This window comes from Stegodyphus dumicola, chromosome 12, assembly GCF_044657685.1.
Source record: "Stegodyphus dumicola isolate Sdum_Otavi_A_Nest chromosome 12, ASM4465768v1".
Classification (NCBI taxonomy): domain Eukaryota; kingdom Metazoa; phylum Arthropoda; class Arachnida; order Araneae; family Eresidae; genus Stegodyphus; species Stegodyphus dumicola.
Genome location: NC_140779.1, coordinates 61,273,925 through 61,296,229, shown reverse-complemented (window position 1 = coordinate 61,296,229; position 22,305 = coordinate 61,273,925). Strand labels below are relative to the sequence as shown.

Genomic DNA, 22,305 nt, shown 5'->3' with positions numbered 1-22,305 from the left:
TTTAGTAGAGATTAAGAGAAAAATAAAAATTAATAGCATTGATTTTTCTGAAAGTTTTTCACAGTGCTATATCATTGATTTCACAGTGCTATATTTACTGTTTCCTGTCACTGTTGTTGTTGTTGAAACTAACGCATTAATAACGTTATAAACTAACGTAATTAAAGTTAAATTAATTTTAATTATAAACTAACGTAATTAAAGTTAATTTGCGCTTGTTCACAATGACGTATTGAGCTGTATTAACTAAATTAGCCCAAAAAGCATCATGCTGTCAACATTAGTAATTTACTATTTCTTTCCTTTTATATGAACCCTTACTGCTCTTACTTCGGCATAATAAGTTTCCCAAAGTTCATTAACTGAGTATGGATGGAGACACAAATGCCTGAAGTTTACTGCAGCAGACTTAATGCACTGAGATCCACTGAAATAGCAGCAGAAGACTAAGCAAGTTTCGTTTCGTTTACGGTTATTTCTGCAGCAATTACGCATACTGATGGACTGATTAAACGAATTCTCACATTAGTCTGTCTCATTCTTCGTCAAGATTGGAAAGTAAACCTATGAAGTAAGACATAACTTCTCTCTTTCTTTTTTTTCATTTATTCCATTGTTTATAATAGAACAATAAAATTAATTGTTTTATATCAAAGAAATAAAAAAGGTTTAAAATTTAAAATATTTTCGAGGAAATCTTGAAATAAACTATTTTGACTACTTCTGATATAGCTGATATTGATATAGTGAAAGGACATGCAAAGTTAGTTCTCCCACCTTAGCATGCCTTAGCACGCCTTCGTAGTGTAGTGGTCAGCACGCTGGGCGCGTATTCCAGAGGTCCATGGTTCGATTCCCGGCGAAGGCGTTGCTCATTTTTCACTTCTCCCGCTTCCAAAATACCTAATGTCTCTACGCATGTTTTAAAAAGATCGAGTGTCCTTGCGCTGATATATATATATATATTTTTAAAAATGCAATTTTCGGAAAGATTGAAATGTGGAGAAAGAGAAACTATTGATTGCGATAACCCTGTTGATTTTAAAATTTTAAGAACATTGAAATTAAACATCAAAGCCAGTAAGACCAGGTCGCAAATTTGTTCATTGTTGCGAATAAAATTTATTCGCATCACCTACTATATTCGTGAAATTTAACATATCGAACCCCTTGACCTGATTGACTGAGGGTAAAAAATAAACGTAAACAACGATGCATCATTAAATCTTATAAAGTATGCTTAAAATTGAAGTATATGATATGTGAAGTGTATGTAAAATTGAAGTATGTGAAATATAAAGTATATGTAAAATTAATATATAAAAGTAAAATATAATTTTAAAATCGTGCATATATTGCATGGTAATGATGACAACAGTAGCAGAAATTAATTATCTGAACTTTGGAATACATCAAGAAGTGTAAAAAGAATTCCGTGTTACAAACTATTCGCCGTCCTCAAATCGTTTTCTTGAACAGAATTAGAATCTTAGAACGTATAGAGATTTTATTTCATCTAGGCGCATTTATGCATTATACTAAGTTTTTCTGTCCTAGGAAATCTGCCATTTCGTTGTTGTCTTCAAGTTATGAAGCTACTTATAAAGATCTAGGCATCATCAACGTGGCTTCAGTTCATTACACATTCATTCCATAATGCGATGTAAATTCGTATTAACTTATTAGCTTATTACTTTAAGTGATTGTTTGTTGAAGGGATTGATAATAATATTTGATTTCGACTAGTTACCTTTTAAATAGTTGGATAAAGCGAAATGCGTGAAAGCCACGAACAAATAATGCCGCTATTTCCAGATATTACATTTTTACTTTGAACATAGGAGCTAAACACCATAATTTCAGTGACGCCGCTAATGCGACATAGGAAACCGGCTCAGTCTTTCATCGAAAGCGAACCACAGAAGTTACCTGTGTACAATGAATTTCATTCTCCTTGCCTCTATAAAACACAGTGATGATTTAAACCGTAATCCAAAAATAACAGAAACTGAGAAAAATACTTTTTACAATAGCGCTAAAAATAAAGAGATAACATTCGCTCGGCGTTATGTAGCAAAACGATAGCTAATATAGCCCCTTCGCGCCGACTGTCACGTATACGTGCCAGCAGCGAACACACTTATCTACCGGCCGACACGCAGGCGTGCCAGAGCATTGTTGCGTTTTCTTCCGAATGTCAGGTATTTGCGCCAGTATCTTGGAACGTTTTTCAAACTATAATTTCTGCCACAAGATGGCACTGTATGCCCATATGGTTTCAGATACATGTACCTTAGACCTTCTACTCGAAATGAGAGAAGCATGACTCACATACACGTGTTTTTGATTATATAAACAAACGGGGAACTAAATGTTTCCGAATGGCGTGATTTATGACGTCTCTTTAAATCGCACTTTATTCGCACGTGGTAGTTCTTTATTGTAAGTAGAAGTTTTATATGCGCTAAAGCGTTGAGTATTTCGGTTTACAGTTCAGTTTTTAGAAAATAATTAGATCTTGTTAGACGTGAATTCTTTCTGTTTTTACCGTTTCAATGTCGAAGCGTCGAAAATGTTTAACAGAGCATGAAATAGCAGAAATGATGCAAAATATTTCAGATATTGATTCTGAAATTCTGATATTCTGATATTAAAGATTAACTGAAAGACATTTTCCAAAACTTTGTTCAGAAGAGACTGATAAGAAAATGAGACGACGGTGCTTCGTTTGTTCACATTCCCGGAAAAATCCTCCAAAACGGCAAATGAGTTATAACGAGTTCAAGGAATGTAACGTAGGACTGTGTGTAGATCCCTGTTTTAAAATTTTTCATACGAAAAGAGAATTTTAAGTAATATATTTAGTTTTCAGATGTATAATGTTAAAAGTCATAAAATAGTGAGTAATTAAAATAAAATGTGTAAAATATGCATTTAAACAAGAAATAAGGTAATTAAAGTATATATATAAAATATTTATAAAGCATAAGCCGTTTAATTATATACTATAGAGCATTATTAAACAATGCATTGATACTTCGGAAATTTCATGGATTTAGGCTTAGTAGCAAAAAAGCCCCGTCCCTGGAGAGACGCTCGCGGAAGACACTGCCGGCCTCCGCGATAAGCGCGCGTTTTCGCTACCCGGCTCGAAGGGGATAGGAAAACAAGGAAGACTGAACTCTTCTCATTTTAATACGAGGTATTGTAAGAGGCATTTCGGAAACAAATGAATAGTTTAACGGATCCTATCATCATCAATACCATCATCAACTTGTTTATGCTATTGTGGTTCATAATGTTTTTTTCTGATTTTTCTCAGTTTCGTATAACTGATTATGTTTTCTTTATCAAAATTATCGTCATACTCTTTATATTAGGGCCTTCCATATTTTTCTTCATTTCGTATTTAACTGAATGTGTCTTCATCATTATCATTCTCTTTAAGATTTTATGGCACATGATGATTTCTGTATTTACCTTCATCTCACATCTGCCTGTCTATATCTTCATTAAAATCATTGTCTTCAAATCGTTGAGGTGCATAATGCTTTTAGCAGTTTTCTCTACAGAGCATTATTTTAACAAAATCCTTGTCATTTTCTTAATCTTATTTGATGCATAATAACTTTTATATTTATCTCTATTGCACATGTAATCGATTGAATCTTCGTCATCATTATTACATTATTTTTTTCCTATATCTCTTTCCTATATCTACAATTTTCTTATTTCACTGCGCTGCACTCGTTCATAGGCCTGCATTCAATCAACTCAAAATATGTTCGTAGAGTCTTCTTGTTTTTTTTTTTTTTTTTTGGAAGCATAAGATGTACACCCTACTGAAAGACGAAGTAGCGAATTCTCGCTATGTGTTGAAAGAACAGATGACTGCAGACGAAAGTTTTAACAACCTTTTTATTTTAACTAAACAGAACAGAAAATTCACTCACTCGGTGGTCACAAATTAACCACCACTTGTAGATAAGTAAATTGAATTCAAAATAGTATGTACAAGCGCAATGAATTACATTTTAGTTACAAGACTGTCTCCTATTCAATCTAAACCGCTTAATTGGCTGCACACAGCAAAGCCGAGCCTAGTATATCAATAGAATCTAACGTAAGTGCCTAGCACAAAATATTCAACTACAGAGTTGCTTTCAAAAACAAGTGGCATAAATTGAGAACTAACTCTCCTAAAGCGAACTCTTAAAAATTTGCTACTTTAATACTATTAGATTTGCATATGCGTCATTTACATTTGCATTCTGGCAGGGAATTGAAATCAGAAGGGGAAGTTTCTTAAAATGAAAATAATTGGGTAGAACGAAGTAAAGTCTTTACATGTTTTCTCTCTTTACCACCATTTTCCTCCAGCGTTTTGCTTTGAATACCCATAAATCTTTGCTAGTTTAACATACATTCCATTTACATCTGTCTTCTACCACTACTAGTGTCTTTAATGTTTGTTTATTGATATAGCCATTAAATGTACCTGAACAACTCTTCTAAAGAATTATATTACAAACTTTCTTTCCTTGCATTTTTGTAACTTTCCCAAGTCTAAATAAACCTAAACCCATACTACATTCGTTGGTTTCCTCAGTAGCTATTTCTTTGGTACTCTTAAGATTGTGTTACGAATTTAGGTTTTGACAGAAGTAATATAGATGCAAGTCACCTTTAAAAAGCAAAATTCTGTATTTATTTTGCGTTGTGTTCAGAAAAATATGAGGCTTATTTCTGTTATATAGAAAAAAATTATTTTTGGTGTTTTAATACTTTAATACATTTAAACTTTAAACTTTGCTGCAAGGTTCCGGACAAAATTAACAAAAAAAAAAAAAAAAAAAAAAAAAAAAAAAAAATCAAATATCAAATAATTCACATTCAAAATCTAATTCAAAAATTCAAATATCATATCGTATTTCTTATAAACATTCGTATACCATATCTATCAATCAATCGTATATCATATCTATCAATCAATCGTATAGTGGTATAGTACAATTTGACTTTTAAGGTTTGCGTTGTGTTAAGTTTAGGATTGTGTATCCATAGATCGCCAATAGATGGCGGTAGTGTTTGTTTGTAAAAAGAAACTGTGATGTCAATTATGTATATGTATCAGTTCGTCTTTGATGTTCGTGAATAAATGTTTGTGGAAGAACGCTCCTCTGTTTATTACTTTAACTGCGATCCAGTCTGATTTATTAGAGATTTACACATATTTTGTTTATGGTGAAATCGCGTTGCAGATATTTAACAACTCGATTACACAAAAGGGTGATAGATACGAAGTTAGACTTCCATGGAAAGATCAGAATGTGACTTTAAGAGACAATTTTAAGAATGCTGAAAGACGATTTTTAAAGCTGATCGAACAATTTAAATCAAACTTGAACTTTTATGCGCATTATAAAGAAGTGATTGACTATCAGCTTAAGGAAGAAATCATAGAAAAGGTCGATCTTGGTACTCCATCTGGGAGACGAACTTACTACATACCTCACCGTGCTGTCATCCGTGAAGATCATAATTCTACGAAACTTCGCATTTTTTATGATGCTTCATCAAAGGAAAAAAATCATGAATCTCTAAATGATAATTTACTACAAGGACCAAATCTTCTTCCTGAACTTTTAAAAGTTTTAATAAATTTTCGACTTCATCGGATTGCATTTACGTCAGATATTGAGAAAGCGTTTTTGCAAATTTCTGTTGCACCTGAAGATCGGGATTCAATGCGATTTTTGTGGATTGATGAGTTTGAGCAATCCGAGAATTCAAGTTTATCGGATGTGTCGTGTAATGTTTGGAGCAAAATCAAGTCCATTTTTGCTGAGCGCTTGCATTAAGCATCATATAAAGAAATTTGAAGACATCCATCCCAGAACTGTAGAAATGTTAGAAAACTTCATGTATGTTGACGATTTTATTTGTGGATCAGATACGGAGGAGGAAGCTATACAGATATATCATGAAGCCAATGATATAATGAAAAAGGCATCAATGACTTTGACCAAATGGAATTCTAATTCGGATACTGTAAAAAACCAGTATAAATCAAGTGACAACTTCGTTAGCTTTAAATTGCCTGACTGTGATTCCCCCTCAAAGATTCTTGGACTTTGAGGGGATACAATTAAGGATATCTTCTGTTTTAATGCGCAAGACGTTATTGATTTCATCCAGTCAAATGACCAAACAAAACGCTGTGTTTTAAAAGCTGCTTCAAAAATCTTCGATCCTATTGGGTTTCTTGCTCCGTATGTTATTCAAGCAAAAGTTCTGTTTCAGGATTTATGGCTGAAAGGTGTTGATTGGGATGAAATTATCCCACCAGAATTGCAAGACAAGTGGAACAAATGGTATAGGCAACTATGTGATCTACCTAATATCCAGATACCTCGGTGGTATTTTCGTGATGTTGATGAAACACTGGAACTACATTGTTTTTGTGATTCATCTCAAAGTGCTTACGGAGCAGCAGTGTACGTGAAATTCCGTAGCTTAAAATATTGTGGAACAAGTTTAGTGATAGCCAAGAGCAGAGTGGCTCCCCTGAAAAAATTATCTTTACCAAGACTCGAGCTCATGGCAGCAGTGTTAGGTGCAAGACTTGTAACTACAGTCCGTGTGCATTTTACTCAAGCTAAGATTCATTTATGGACAGATTCTCTTATTGTGCTTCATTGGATAAAGAACTCACCACGGCGATGGAAAACATTCGTACAAAATCGAGTGTCTGAAATTCAAGACAAAACGTCCCGAGCATGTGGCATCATTGTCCTGGCTCAGATAATCCAGCCGATAAAATCACACGTGGTGTTAAAGTGAGTGATCTTGTAGTAGATCAAGTGTGGTGGCATGGACATGAGTGATCTTGTAGTAGATCAAGTGTGGTGACTGGCTTCATCAAGATGAAATAAATTGGCCTAAAGTGAACGAGCATTGTAACATAGTAGATAGTGCTGAAGAAAGAGTTGTGACTCAAGTTACTAGCAGTGTTCAACCTTTACAACCTGTGTTAAAAATAGAAACTTTAGTGACTTAGGTAAACTTTTAAGAGTCACGTCATATGTATTTAGATTCATTAATAATTTAAAGTCACAGAATAGAGTGATTGGTCCTTTGACCAAAAATCAAATATGTAATGCTATGTGTTATTGGATTATCTTATCACAAGGTGAGTATTTTTTTGAAGAGTTGAATGATGTTAAATGTAGAAAACCATTATCTCATAATTCCAAATTGTTTGGGTTAAATCCAGTAATGGATGGAAAGGGTTGTTTAAGAGTTGGAAGTAGATTAGTGAAATCATCATTAGATGTCGATGAAATTCAGCCTATAATATTACCAAATAATTATTTTTCTCTTTTAATTATTTTGAATTGTTATGAAAAGGTACTTCATAGTGGTGTAAATGAAACTTTAGTGCAAGTAAGAGGGAAATTTTGGATTTTAAAAGCTAGACGTTTTGTAAAATCTGTGTTACATGATTGTAGATTTTGTAAAAAATATAATGCTAAAGCTAAACACGAGATATCGGCTCCTCTTCCAGCTGACCGAGTGGAGAAAGCTCAACCATTTGAGGTAAGTGGCATAGATTTCGCTGGCCCTTTGTATTTAAAGGATGGTACAAAAGTGTATATTTCATTGTTTACCTGTGCAGTGACTCGAGGAGTCCATTTAGAATTGTTATCAAATTTAAGTGCAGAGTGTTTCATTCAAGCCTTACGTAGATTTTTTGCACGTAGGGGTATTTGTAGAGTTATATATTCTGATAATGCTAAAACCTTTAAAACTGCTGATCGTGAATTAAAATATTTGTATAAATTATGTAAAGATGAAAAGGTTCTAAATTTCCTTGGTAAAAATGGGTTTGAATGGAAATTTATTGTAGAAGGTGCTCCTTGGTGGGGCGGATTCTGGGAACGTTTGGTAAGATCTGTAAAAACATGTTTAAAACGTATCTTAGGTTAAGCTTCTTCATATTATGAGGAGCTGTATACTGTCTTAGTTGAAGTTGAAGCTGTTATTAATTCTAGACCTATAACGTATGTATACAAGGAAACAAATGAACCTGATCCTCTTTCACCATCTCATTTTATAACTGGATCTAGATTGACTGTTTTACCTTCACCTGAATCTAAATTAGAATCTACAAGATCTCAGTTGATTAAAAGATGGAAGCATAGGCAATTAATATTAGAGCATTTTTGGAAAAAGTTTTATAAAGAATATTTGTTAGAATTAAGATCAGTCATGTTTTCAAAAACTCCAAAGAATTCTCCCGTGTTTAAAATTAATGATGTTGTACTTGTACGAGAAGATAATGTGAAACGCTGTAACTGGAAGATAGGTAGGATTAAGGAATTATTTCACGGAAGAGATGATAGAATTAGATCTTGTGAGATTCAGTTGGATAAGGGTGTTGTTAGAAGACCAATTGAAAGACTTTATAATCTTGAAGTTCAATAAAATTGATGCATCCGTTACGGATGCATGGGGGGGGAGTGTTAAGTTTAGGATTGTGTATCCATAGATCGCCAATAGATGGCGGTAGTGTTTGTTTGTAAAAAGAAACTGTGATGTCAATTATGTATATGTATCAGTTCGTCTTTGATGTTCGTGAATAAATGTTGTGTGGAAGAACGCTCCTCTGTTTATTACTTTAACTGCGATCCAGTCTGATTTATTAGAGATTTACACATATTTTGTTTACGTTGTAAGTAACCTATGTAAAAGGAAATATCAATAACTCCAAATTCAATTAAACTCCATGTTTCTTAAAAGCCTCCCAGCTCAAACAAATGGAGGGACATGACAGACCACAGTAAAATAATACGCAAAAATTATACACAACAAAAATACATAAGAATTTTCCATAACATTTCATTTCATAAGATACAATGGTATTCTTCTTCAGCTTTATTCTTGCACAAAGTGTTTAAGTTCATTCAGTAAGAAGATCAAAAGAATACAATAAGATCAAAACTGTGGATATCATTTTCCTCAAAAAAGAAGCGAAAAACAAGTAGTTAAAGATTAAGTACACGAAAATATTTGGATAATTAAATCTGAAATTAATTCATTAACTAAAATTAACAGTTGCTGAACAACATAGAATACTTCAGCGGAATCTAATCAAGAGCTGAAAGGGTTTTCAAACAGCTTCAGGAGAAAATTTGAAGAAATGAATGGAACCCGAAAAATAATTAAAATCAGAAAAGAGAAACGTAACAATTCTCTTCTTTTCGAAGTCTCCTATTCAGAAGTCTCCATTTTCTAATACGAAACAGCAGAGCTGATTTCTTTTACTCTGGCAGATGCATAATAAACGAAAGTAGGATGAAATGCAATAAACATGCTTGGAATACAAATGGGGAGTTCAGAAGGATTAAACTGTGAGATTTAATAGTAGGAAAGAAATTAATTTGAAACTACACCTACGGAGAATGTATGCTATTTCAGCCAATAAAAATGTAGAAAATGGTGATAATTCTATTATAGTTGACTGTGGCTTCTAAAGAAGGGATGTCGTTTATTAAAGGTTCCCTTTAACAATTATCGCTAATTTTTGGTAGTCCTACGAATTCCTTATTATATAATTATGCAGAAAACTTCAAGCAATGGATCAGATTTGAATAAAACCTTCTCTTTTCACCAAGTCAACCATTAATGATTCAAATTCCAGCTCATGGTATTCAGCTATTTCTGCCAATGTTGTATCACAAACTGTACATTTTCTGTTCTTCAGCAGATGGGTCTGCAGCAGCTAAGTGTGCACTGCGCTGTTTAACTCTTGACATGTTTCCGTAGAATAATTATTGATTTAGAAAGAACACCCTATAGAGTGTTTGGGTTCTTTTCAGTAACATATACTGTAGACTCTATGTAGATGACGAAGTAGAGAATACTCGCTATGTCTTTTTGAGAATAATTACTGCCAAGGAAAGGTTTATAATAACCTTTTTATTTAAACTAAATTAAAACAGATGCTCACAAATCACCACCACTTGTGGCTAACAGAAAATAAGAATGTAACAGATATGAGGAAGCTTAGCTGGTGAGAAGGAGGATTAAAATGCATTACATTACTTAATCAGAAAAAATACACAAGGTCTATTTTGTCTAAATAGAGGGATAACTTCGTGGAATACTTTTTAATAAACCTGGCTTCTGTTCTTGTCACGCAAGATAAAAATCACGAAAATATCCATGTAGCCAACCCATTCGCCCAGAATTTGAGTCTGGCTAGAACTGCGTGCTCGCTAGTCTTATTTATTTATTTATGTGAGGAGGAGGGATACGAGAATACAAAGGATCGATGCCTATTTTCAATTATCAACGGCTTTCTGGAGAAGAGGGTAGGGGTTCAAGCAATACCTAAGCAGTAGCATCAAGTTCTATCTGAGATGAATAGAGGGGTTGATCAGAGCAAAGATATTATTATGCACGACTTCAGCGTTTTGAAGCAAAGAGAAAAATTAATAATTTAGACCTTGAGATCAAAAGGAAAGGTAAATTTTCAAGAAGGCTAATAAAAGTTGAATGTTCTACTTTCTATGGAAGGTTGGGTAGATTAAAACTAAATTGATTTATCAAGGAAGGCTGAGTCTTCTTCTTCTCATGGAAGATTAGGAAGCCTGAAACTAAAATTGATTTATTAAGAACAATTGAATCTTCTACTTCTCTGGGAAGACTGGAACTAAAATGTTTTATGAAAGACAGCTGAGTTTTCTGCCTTCCATGGAAGATTGGCAAGACAGAAACTAAACAGATTTATCAAGGACAGCCGAAACTTCTACTTCTTATGGAAGATTGGGAAAACTGAAATTAAACTGAATTATCAAAGACGACCGAATCTTTTGCATCCCATGGAAGATTGATATGACTGAGTCTATACTGAGCTTGAGCTAAAACCAATGAGATGGTGTACATAGGGCGGTATATGTACATAATATATATGCAAAATCTTTGTTATGATACATAATATGCTATGCATATCTTTGTTCCATAAGTAATTGCATATGTTACATGCATGGGTATATACAAATATTTTTTTTCTAATTGACAAATTAGTAAACACCTAGGATTTCTAATACTGGTGGCCATTAAATCTTTCTCCTTTTTTCAAATGTGTTTCCTGATATTTCACAATTTTGTTTCGGACTCGAAAATGGATTAAAATTATTTTCCTAGAAACTTACAGAAAAAGACGTCCGATATAATGAAGAATTTAGGCAGTGAACGCTGTTTTGGAACCAATTGTACTCATTAAGCAAAGTACCATTGTAATTAGAAACGAAAAAGGTTTATTTACGAAGTGCTTCATGAATTTGTCGCTTATCATCAGCTGTGCATGTCTTTGATAATTTTACTCTTTTTGATCATAAATAACAAACAGTGTGATGCGTGTACACAGCTTAGTAAATTTTACACTTTATTATTTACTTATTTTTGAATAATTCATTTACATTTTCATATATTCTTTTTTATCTTCTGATAAAACAGAGAAGTTCCTAAATTAAATGAAAGCTGTAAATGAATATAAAAAGAAAGCTGTAAATTCACACGGAATTTATGTTTTAAATAAATATTCTATACTGTGTTCAGCTGAAATTCTGTTTGGTAAGGAGAAAAATGATTATTTTTCCACGGAGAAGAAGCTTCTTATCTCATTTTAACGCTTCTGTGCCTGCAAAAGAAAAAAATAGTAAAAACTGCTAAAAAAACTTTTGCCGAAAGTTTTAAAGTTACGTGTTAAGTAAGATTAAGGCTTGTCATAGCAGCAAAAAAACAATGATGCTTCAAAGTAGTTCAAGAAAAAAATCAATATCTACAGTTTGGTGAGAAGATATACATTATGATATTGAGAGTTTTTTTACACATTCGTTTGAGTGGGTCTTTGTTACAAAAAACATTGCTCTCTTCTATCCTAAAATGTTTCAGAGTTACGTCGAAGTTGATGTAAAAGTTTTACTGAATTAACAAAAACTTTAGATTATCTTTTTTCAGCCTTCTACATACATTCTTTCTAATGTAAGGCAATTCTGGATACATTCACAGCGGTTCTGCTACTATATTATTACAAAAAGTATCTGCCTTCGTAAAACTCAACTGTTTAAACAAGATAGGAAAGGCATACTCGTCTTTGAATTTTTAAATTGAAAAATTCGATCTTAAGATTGACGTTTATGTTAAAAATCTGAATTTTAAGCATTTGAGCTAGTTTGGCATGGATCCAGTTTCTTCGATAACCGAAGTTATTTTGAGACATTTTTCTTCAAATAAGGAAAAAAGTATGCTGCATTTATCTACTCAAGTTATATAAAATAATATGTATAAAACTATCGCAATGAGTGTTTACCGAGCAGAAGTAAAAAAAGTAAAAAGTGGTGGCATTGAAAGTCGATGAATTATTTATAACAAACTGACATCGCTTCTTTAAATTATTATTCAAACATTATTACAATGCATTCTTTATGACACTGAAATTGAAATCATAAAAGTGGAAGTGTGTGCCATGGACATAATGTTTACGTTTACGTGTTGCCATACTTTTTTTATATATTAATGATAATATTTATATTTGGAGTGTAAACTGATGAAAGTATCCGAATGATTTGCCCTAGATATGTGTAAAAGTTGTTACTGTTTGGATATGTGAAAAGGGTTCCGAATTACGAAAGTGCCAGCTAATGACACGTTCTTCTGTAAAATAAAGAACGTGTGTAACATCTTGCACACAGTGTGACGTGTGGAGGAGCTCTACAAGACACTGACGTGCTTGCAGAACCTGAACAATTTCATTTTCTAACAGAGATGTATATTGCTGCCCGTTGATCGAGCATGTCACTGAATGTGTAGAACGTAACTCTTCAAATAAGTACGGGCCGAGAATAAACTATACAGAAAATTTACGCCATACTGTCAGTTTGGGTAAATGCAACGGAATCTCTACGATAGGGCGGAGATTTTCTGATTTCCAAATTTTGCGGGATCTGGACGTTGCCCGAATAATCTATGGAAACCGCCTGGATGTCGAGACCCTGCTCTCATGTCATCACCTAGTGCAATTTAAAACATACGAAATTTTCAATATAAAAAATAAATTTAATTTATTCCTTTACTATTAGGTTAAACTATTAGAACATATTATTTATATTATTATAACAAAAAGTCGTTCCTGGGAAAATAAATCCAAATTAACAATTCCTTTAAATCACAGGTTTTACATTAGGTAACCCATAATAGTTTACATAGGATATTTCTATGAATAACTCTCAGATTTCAGCAGTAAGTTCTATTAAATATAAATCTATTGTACCTTTGAATACACTGTTGCACTTTATATGAGAAACACCATTTCCGACAGGAAAAATCAACCACAGGTAAACACTGAAGCAATTAAGTACATAAGAATCAATATTCATTCATAACATAATGCTTTTAAATTAAACGGACTTGATAACATGGAGGATGACGATAAGCCATAAGTATACCCTTTCCCATAGTATTCTCAGCCTACAGACATCTTTTAACATATTTATAATAAAAATCATATAGGATTGCTCCTATACTTTTTAAAACAAGGAAAATAGTGGAATCAATAACTGCCAAAATAGGACATAAAAATATTACTAGAAACGTTAAGAGGCTATTACACTTAACAGATAAACCGTAGACTGACAAGACTCCTAACTATTTCAAGGAAATTAACTATGTTGCGCTGATTCAGCTAAATGCCAAAAACATGAGAATTCTTACTAATTTGAGGTATTACGCAGTTATGATTATATCGAATAATGACCAATAAAAGGAAAACAACGTATCTCATACATACAGGATGTTTTAGGATTTTCAAGCTCATCTCTTTTTCCATGAAGTCTTCTTTAGAGGACTTAACGCTAAAGTTTTAGGCTGGTTCATCTAATCCCCCACTAGGATGAAGACAATGGATGTTCACCTACAGGGACGTCAGTTTAAGATGGCTCTAAATAAATACGGCATAGAAGAAGGCACCGGATGTTCACTCTGGCGGACGTCATCTGATACAGTGGTAGACGAAGGAAAAATTGACTGAAGCTTTCTTTCAATTCGGAAGAAGTCATGGATCGTTCCGAGTAGAACGGTCTGAAGTAATGGCATTTAGCTAATGACGTCTCAATTCGTTATGTTAGCCGAAAGAAGAGCAGATATGAGCACCGGTTATAGCCAGTTCAGAATTTCATGTGTAAATACATGACTATTGACAAGAACAGGAAGCCAGTAGAACCGGAAGAGCTGCTGTTGTAACATCGAAAAAGTAAAAGAAATTTTCTCAGAGCGGAATTCAACCGCCACTGGGCAAAACTGCGTCTATTAATTCTGTGCGACACGTATCAACATCCCAATGCGGGAGCTAACCAAGACAGAAACAGCAGGACCAAGAGACCTAGACAAACTAAATTAATTAGTTGCTGTCTAAATGTCGTAGTGGATTGAGGAAAGGAGAATAATGAATCATAAGCTATTAAGCAGACTTAGAATATTAAAATAGACTCATTTTTTTAGTAAAAGCAACAAAGAAAATGTCAGAAACAACGATTTTTTACATTATATACAATTAGTTTTGCAATTAAAATTATAAAGGATTTGTAATTTAATTAAAGGAAAGGGTGTTCAAACCGAGCATTCACAACACTGTATGTAAAAAAATAAAATAAAAAATCTGAAATGTTTCAGATTTTAAATTATGTCGCCAAAAGGGTGTTTTTTTAACATTTTGTGTGTTACATTTATTTATTAAATATCACGTCCTTCGCACTTAAACCATAAAATTCAGTTCAAAAGCAATATCGCAAAATAGTTTTAAATTCAGCATATCCTTTAGAATTTCCGATAAAGAGACTCACGCACTGGAGATAAAACTTTTTTTTCTGTACAACGTTGCCATTGCTCGCTTTGAAATCCTTGAGTTTGTAGGATTTATATTTATTTTAACTAACATTTATTTTAAGCTATCTTTCCTGTCAAGCCTTTACTTTCCCCTAGAATTGCCAATAGAGTATGTAAATTGTAGTAGAACGCGCAGTATATTCAAATTTTAGCAGAAGTAAGTTGAGTTTAAATAGAAGGGAAACGAGATTGTATGTGTGCTTCTTGAATCGCGAACGTGAAGGTTGCTATGTAGAACTTTACTTAAAAACATCTACTGTATACTTTTAAAAACATCTACTGTATACTTTTAAAAACATCTACTGTAATAAATTTCATAATATTCTTCTAATACAAAAATTTGATTTTATATGTATCTTTAACTGAATCTGGAGATTATAATAACGCAGTGTGAAAATAAATGTGTTTTTAACTATGTGAAGTGTTCTGCTCCTCTTCCCTTTTGCAGTTCCTTATAGCTTATCACTTGCACTTATGAAGTAATAAATTCTTACTCAAGCAGAAACTAACATCCTTAGTAAGACAGAATCCTTTCCCAACAGAAAGGCAGTCTGAGTTCCAAGTTTAAATTTCAGTTTCAACGTAATTTACTTTTTTACTTTTCTTTTTTTATCTGAAACTTTTCCTTGCATAACTTTATTTTTAGGCACTGAAATTTTAAAAGCTTCTTTCAAAATAATGATTGGTGTAAGTTTCTTGGCTCTCAAAAAAGAGACGAGACATTTTTCTCGTCGCAAGTTTATCAGTTTGTCTGGAAATATAAATACGAATACTGTATATGACGTAACACAGAAGAATTTTCACAAAACATGAGTTTGTACTCATCACCAAGATAGACAATGTTCATGGTTTTCATAAATATGCGCAATTATTTCTTTTATGGATTAGAGTATAACTTGCATTAACTGTTTTTTGTATGTGCCTTGTATTTTTATTATTTATTTTAATCGCTTTGGTGTTTTGTTGTTACTGCTCTGCTTTTATTTTTTGTTCCTATGAATTTATTGAGATATTATGCAACGTCTGAAAGAGGTATTATAATGTTTTTAATAAGAAATCACGTTAGAGCAAATAAGAAGTTTCTCACATTCTAAAGAGTTAATTTTTAAAGTCTTAACAGTACTGTTAAAAATTTTATCATTTAAGAGTTCTAAGGAAATTTCTAGTTCCTCTGCATTCACTTCTGTTTTTGGTAATTCAGTTTCGATTCGGCCAATCAATTTTGTAACGGCAGGCCTTATGTGGTCGCGTTTCCTATTCAATGTATCGATGAATTCCGTCATTGTTTAATAATCAACAATTCAACAAGTATCATCAATCCACTAATTATTTATGCTTATGTATTATCGATATCACTGACATCAATTTAAACAGTTTCAATAGTTACGAAAACAGCAGTTAATGGTAGTCCCTGTTCGGGCGCCATGTTAAAAATTTTATCAACTTCGTACTATTAAAACTTTTTTGATCATTAAATAGATAAGTGAAAGTTCACTTACCTTCTAAATAGGGCTGCCCTGAACTGCTTTCTTTCCTTCTTGTCGGTATCCGTATACATAATGCTTGCATTCATTATAACTTGTAAATATTTTGTAGATATCTTTCATATGAAATAAAATTTCTTAAAAATGTTTATAGCTGTGTTCCGCAGTGAATCGAAGTTCATCATAGAGACGGATACCGACAAGAAGGAAAGAAAGGAGTTTAGGGCAGCCCTATTTAGAAGGTAAGTGAACTTTCACTTATCTATTTAATGATAAAAAAATTTTAATAGTACAAAGTTGATAAAATTTTTAACAAGTACATTGTTTATTAGTATAAATTAAAATTGTTGCGTTTTCCTAAATGCCATTATGATATGTTTCAGTGACAACAATATTTTTATTAAATATTTACTTTACATTTCTTGGATTTATTTGTAATGATTTTACTATCATTTGCAAAATAATGCTGATTTTTATGATCTTTGTTATTTTTTATGATTAATATGATTAATAAAAGACGTTTTTAATCCTACTTATTGTACACGCAAGGTACTAAATTTCTTTCTAATTCTTCCTCTTTTACATTGTATATTGCATTAAATGAGCATTCAGTTTTTGATAGATCCGCACCTTTTGCATTTGAATAAGAACATATAGTATTTTCACATATAGTAGTTCCGGAGGGAAGCCTCCTCTATTCCGCTGCAGGTGACGAGAGTCAGTTTTTCATTGCAAAGCTACCAGTTTATGATATTCTCGACTTATGAAGACAAAATTCAAAGACAAATCTCACGTTCGTATAATAAGTTTCGTTTATTGTATTTCATTAGTCGTGTTTTGTCATGAAGAAACTAATGTTAAATTTTTAATATAAACATGTTATTAAATGTTATTTAAAATAGAGAAAGAGCTAAGTTCAGCATATACTTGATTAATATTAGTAGAATACAACATAAGCATGTAATGATAGGTTCATTTTTTTATCAAAATGTGAGCATACCTGCGTAGATTTTATGTGTGGGACCGAAACATTTTTCTTGAGAATAGCACTAAAGTCTCCCCGTACCTGGCCCATTTCCCGGAAATTCGGAGAAGGAGTGCTTCGATTAAAGTCTTAAGGTTTAGTGGTTTAATCCAATTAGGATGAAAGTATGATGTTCAGGGCTTCTATCCTCTCTGTCCCAAAGTAGTTGAAGAAATACTGCGCAAGTGATCTTTCGTTTGTGTGGAAAAAGCTAAAAAGTAATTCAATGATAACGTTTTCTTATATTTTATTTCTTTCCAGATTCCAATTACTTAAGGAGCAGTGGATAATGTGAAAGACTTCACACCCAGCATCATTGATTAAGTGTTTTAAAAATTTCCCACCCGCAGTAACAGTTTCCACAGGTACTCAATCTATATAATCTTAAATAAATTTCTTATGTTAGTTATATAGCTGCATCCATTGTGTTCGTATTTAACTTTCGTGTTCTCCTGTTCGTAACAGATGTAGTTTGGTCATTGCAAATCACGTGCCTGGTAAGAACTTCTAGGGAACATATTTGTATATAAGCAGTGTCTCTCAGTATACAAGATATTTCAGAAAAAGTAATTGAGTATTTCTGTGATAACGTCTAAACCATCTGCAAACAAGTTAATTATATATATATTTGTACAAACATGATTTAAAATGTTTCAAACTTTCCTATTACAAGAAGCACTTATAAAAATAGCAAATCAAGAACTGTAAATCATCACATGACTTCCTTGCACGACCTATTAGATTATACACATTGTTTGCTGCATTTCATTTAAACTTAGCTCCTCGAATTTCATTAGAGATATATTTTCTCATACAATTTATTCAGTTCTCACTCCGCGCAAGGCAAAAATACATAAAATCTCAAAACATCTTCATTAAAAATTCTAAGATATAGAAAAACATAAAACACTAAATACAGTTAAAACAGTGAAAAATAATTTTTACAATTACAATTAGAGTTTATACACAAAAGCAAGCAAACCGACCAGTGCGCATAAAGACAGATTTTTCGGGGCACAAAACTAAAAGTTTGCTTTCGTCTTACTTAGCAAAATGAGACTGAAGGTGCAGAAAGACTTATTCACTATTCCGCTAAGTTTCAAATGTAAACACATATGGCTGCTGTTTAAAAAAATTAGGCTTGGCCACACTTAAACAACTTTTAAATTGTTGATAATCCTACAACTATTGCATGCAGATTAACTAAAGGCATAAAAACTTTAACCGGGATATAAGAATAACATAATTCAATAATTTTTAAAGCAAAAAATACGGAATTCACCAACATATAAGAATACAAAAAACTGAGCTCATTGAGCCGAGTAACGTTTTCTTAATTTGAATGAGTATGTATCTATCTATTTATATATATATATGTACGAGTATATATGCTTTTGGTGCTGCCGATTACAACCAAAATTGGAGGTCCACACATACATGCTATATCAGTCCTATATAAAAAATTTCAACGTTCTGAAGCTACTCGTTTTTGAGTTATGCGAGATACATACATATGTATGTATGTACGTACAGTCGTCACAAAAACTCTCTTCCGAATCCATTTTAAGTCAGTTTTATAATTCGTTTGGAGGAAAAAAGTCCTTTATTATGACCTTACGTACATATGTCAGGCAGAAACATCGTAAAATTGTGTTCGATAGCGGTCAAAACAGATATTTTCTTTGCAATATGATACCCGGAATTTTTCGTGATTACATTACTTCCTTTACTTCGTGCAAGGAAGTTAAAAGGAAAATAAGTACTTAACTAATATTTAATTTACAAAAATGAAAGGACCGAATAAACAGAATAAACTTTTAGCAGAGAAATACAAGACACCGGCACACGCATTTGAGCACCACCCAGGAAAGAAAATGATAACTTAAATTTAAGATTCAAATAATCCATACCAGTGTGGAAATAATAGCATCAGAACACGGTACAACAGTGTTGCAAATGAGAAAACTGCTAATTTTTTAAAAATATATTTTCACTTTGAAACTTAATAAAAAATTTCTTACGTCAAACGCATTTAAAATAGTACATGAACATTATTTCTGCGAAAGCTGAATCTGAGGAAGTTTACAGGTAAAATAATTACGATTTTACGAATAATATTTGTATTCAAGTTTTATATTTCATTACGAATAATATTTCTGTTAAGTTTAATATTTCGAAAGCCTGTCAGAACACTTTTGTTCTTTTTCCAGCATTTCTAATTCATCCAATTAAATCTAGAACGCAATAATAGCATTGTGTAAAACTTTTAATTATAACTAAGTGGGATAAATGCAACAATACCCACTTAGAAGATTATTCTTAGAAATAGAATTAAGTTAATGGATAAAAGCCGTACTTTTCTATATTTTCTTTCAATGTGGAGCTTACATTATTATGCACAAAATAATTAAACTTAATATAATTATTTCACTTTTTTATTAAACGCACATCATGTTCCATACTTAACATTAATTATTATACCACTATATAAAGACTAGGCAAACAGGAAAATCTAGAAATACGAGGGCCATCCAGGAAGTAGATTACGTTTCCGTCTGTGTCCGCTAGGGGCGGGGCTAGCGCGGCCATCTTGGGGTCAGAGCGTTGCGCAGCTCAGTCTGCATCTAGCCGTGCTAGTGAGAGGTTCGTGCTGTGCTCCGTTCAGATACTGTGACGGTTTGAAATGTCTGCGTTAATTGAAAATCCCGCGAGCTGCGAGGTGCGCTCAGTAATAAGGTTTCTGACTGCAAAAAACTGTAAACCGATAGAAATCTATCGGCAGCTTCGTGAAGTGTATGGGGACAACATTATCACTGAAGGTGGAGTGCGTCAGTGGGTCATAAGATTTCAAAATGGCCGAACCAAAGACGTTCATGACGAAGATCGAAGTGGGAGACCCAGCATAGTGACCGCCGAACTTCTCGAAAAAGTCGATGCTAAAGTCCGTGAAAATCGAAATTTCACAATAACGGAACTTTCTTTGAGTTTTCCACAAATTTCGCGAAGTTTGTTGCACGAAATCATCAGCGAAAAGCTTGGTTACCACAAGTTTTGTGCAAGATGGATTCCAAAAATCTTGACAGAGGACCACAAAAATCAGCGAATGGCTGCAGCGTTGAACTTTTTGGACGCTTACCATAAGGATGGTGACTCTTTACTCGATCGCATCGTTACTGGTGACGAAACATGGGTGAAACATGTGAACTGTGAAACGAAATTGCAATCAATGCAGTGGGGGCACACAAGTTCTCCCCAAAAACCCAAGAAATGCATGCAAACAATGTCGGCAAGGAAGATGATGGCGACTGTTTTTTGGGACAGAAAAGGTGTAATTTTGGTGGACTTCCTGGAAAGAGGCACTACAATAAACTCTCAAAGGTATTGCCAAACTCTCCAAAAACTCAGAAGAGCAATTCAAAACAAGCGCAGAGGAATGTTGAGCTCTAAGATCTTGTTGATTCACGACAACGCCCGGCCCCACACGGCAAATGTCACTCGTAAAGTTCTTGAATCTTTTAAGTGGGAGTTGTTTCCTCATCCGCTGTACAGTCCCGACCTGGCACCGAGCGACTTCCACCTATTCCCAGCAATGAAGAAGTGGCTGGCTATGCAGCGTTTTGATGACGACGCACAGCTGCAAGAAGAGGTAACGAAGTGGTTGAAGGCGCAGGCGGCCGAATTTTTCGACGAAGGAATTTCCAAGCTCGTACATCGCTACGATAAATGCCTTAATTTGTATGGTGACTATGTAGAAAAGTAGTATTTGAGTGTGGCTTTCATCTGTATATAATAAAATTTGTTTCCTATACTTTGTTTATTTTTTTTATTCCAAACCGTAATCTACTTTCTGGATAGCCCTCGTAAATGGTTAAAGCATTTCTTAAAAGTAATCCTGTACGAAATGTAATTTAATGAAAATGCTTGACAATGTACTGTGTCTTATATGTTCATGAAACATTTTGAAAAATCGTAAAAACACATGATGCAGTCGACATCAAATAACATTACACTGAAACAAAGATAAACTCTTTAAGTTTTTTACTTATATCACAAACGTCACATTTTGCTATTGCTCAGACATTTAGGCGTCATTAGAAGGGTTTATTTGAACGTACTAAAAAGCTTGCTTACGCTATATTTGAATTAAAACAGAGAAGACTACATTTTCAACTAGGCGGGATGAAGTCCTTATTATAAAGCAGCGAGAAAAGAAACGTCATCATTTGAGGGCCGATGTTATCCAAAATTTATCATAAAAGATACATTTTCCATAGTAAGGCTGTCCTTAGAAGTTCGCTTCCATTGGTTTGCTCAGGAGAACTGGTGTAGTCATACGTTGTCTTAGGTGACCAGCTGTTGTCTCCCTGTCTTGTGATTATAACCTGACCTTTTTCATTGTCGCCCGGGTTGACCACTAGGAGTTTGCGGCCCCGTGGATCGCCTTGAAAGGTTTGCGTGTCACTCTGTGGTAAGGGTTTTTCAAAGACCAGGTCTTGAGGTCTCTACCAAAGATTATGTATCTTAACCCTTTGCAGTGCAGAGTCAACCTTTGAAACCACGTGTTAAGAAATTTGTTTCTCAGTTGTAAAGTGGTTTTTCCGTGGTTTTACTGTGTTAATACGTTTTTTAATGACGCTGCTGCTGCTTACATAATCGAAAATATGCATTTTCAAATTTTACCTACGTTTCATGCAAAATTTCAGTTGTTTATACTAGGACAGCGCCGCTGTTCCTGTACTTTTGGCCACTCTGGAACTATTCTTTTTGGAATTCTCCATCCCACAATATCGTCATAGTTCCCGTAACAAATTTGGTGGCATTCCAGCTGATAGAAGGAGCTATAGATGG

The 22,305-nt window shown here is 33.5% G+C and overlaps 1 long non-coding RNA gene across 2 annotated transcripts in view; it reads left to right on the top strand.

Annotated features, from left to right (window-relative positions):
• Positions 1-22,305, top strand: part of LOC146993676 (uncharacterized) — a 373,602-nt gene that overhangs the window by 215,697 nt on the left and 135,600 nt on the right. For both annotated transcript variants that reach the window (XR_015044455.1, XR_015044454.1), the window contains exons 2-3: positions 16,588-16,675; positions 17,719-17,822. This is a non-coding gene — a long non-coding RNA (uncharacterized LOC146993676). The remainder of the gene's footprint in view (positions 1-16,587; positions 16,676-17,718; positions 17,823-22,305) is intronic.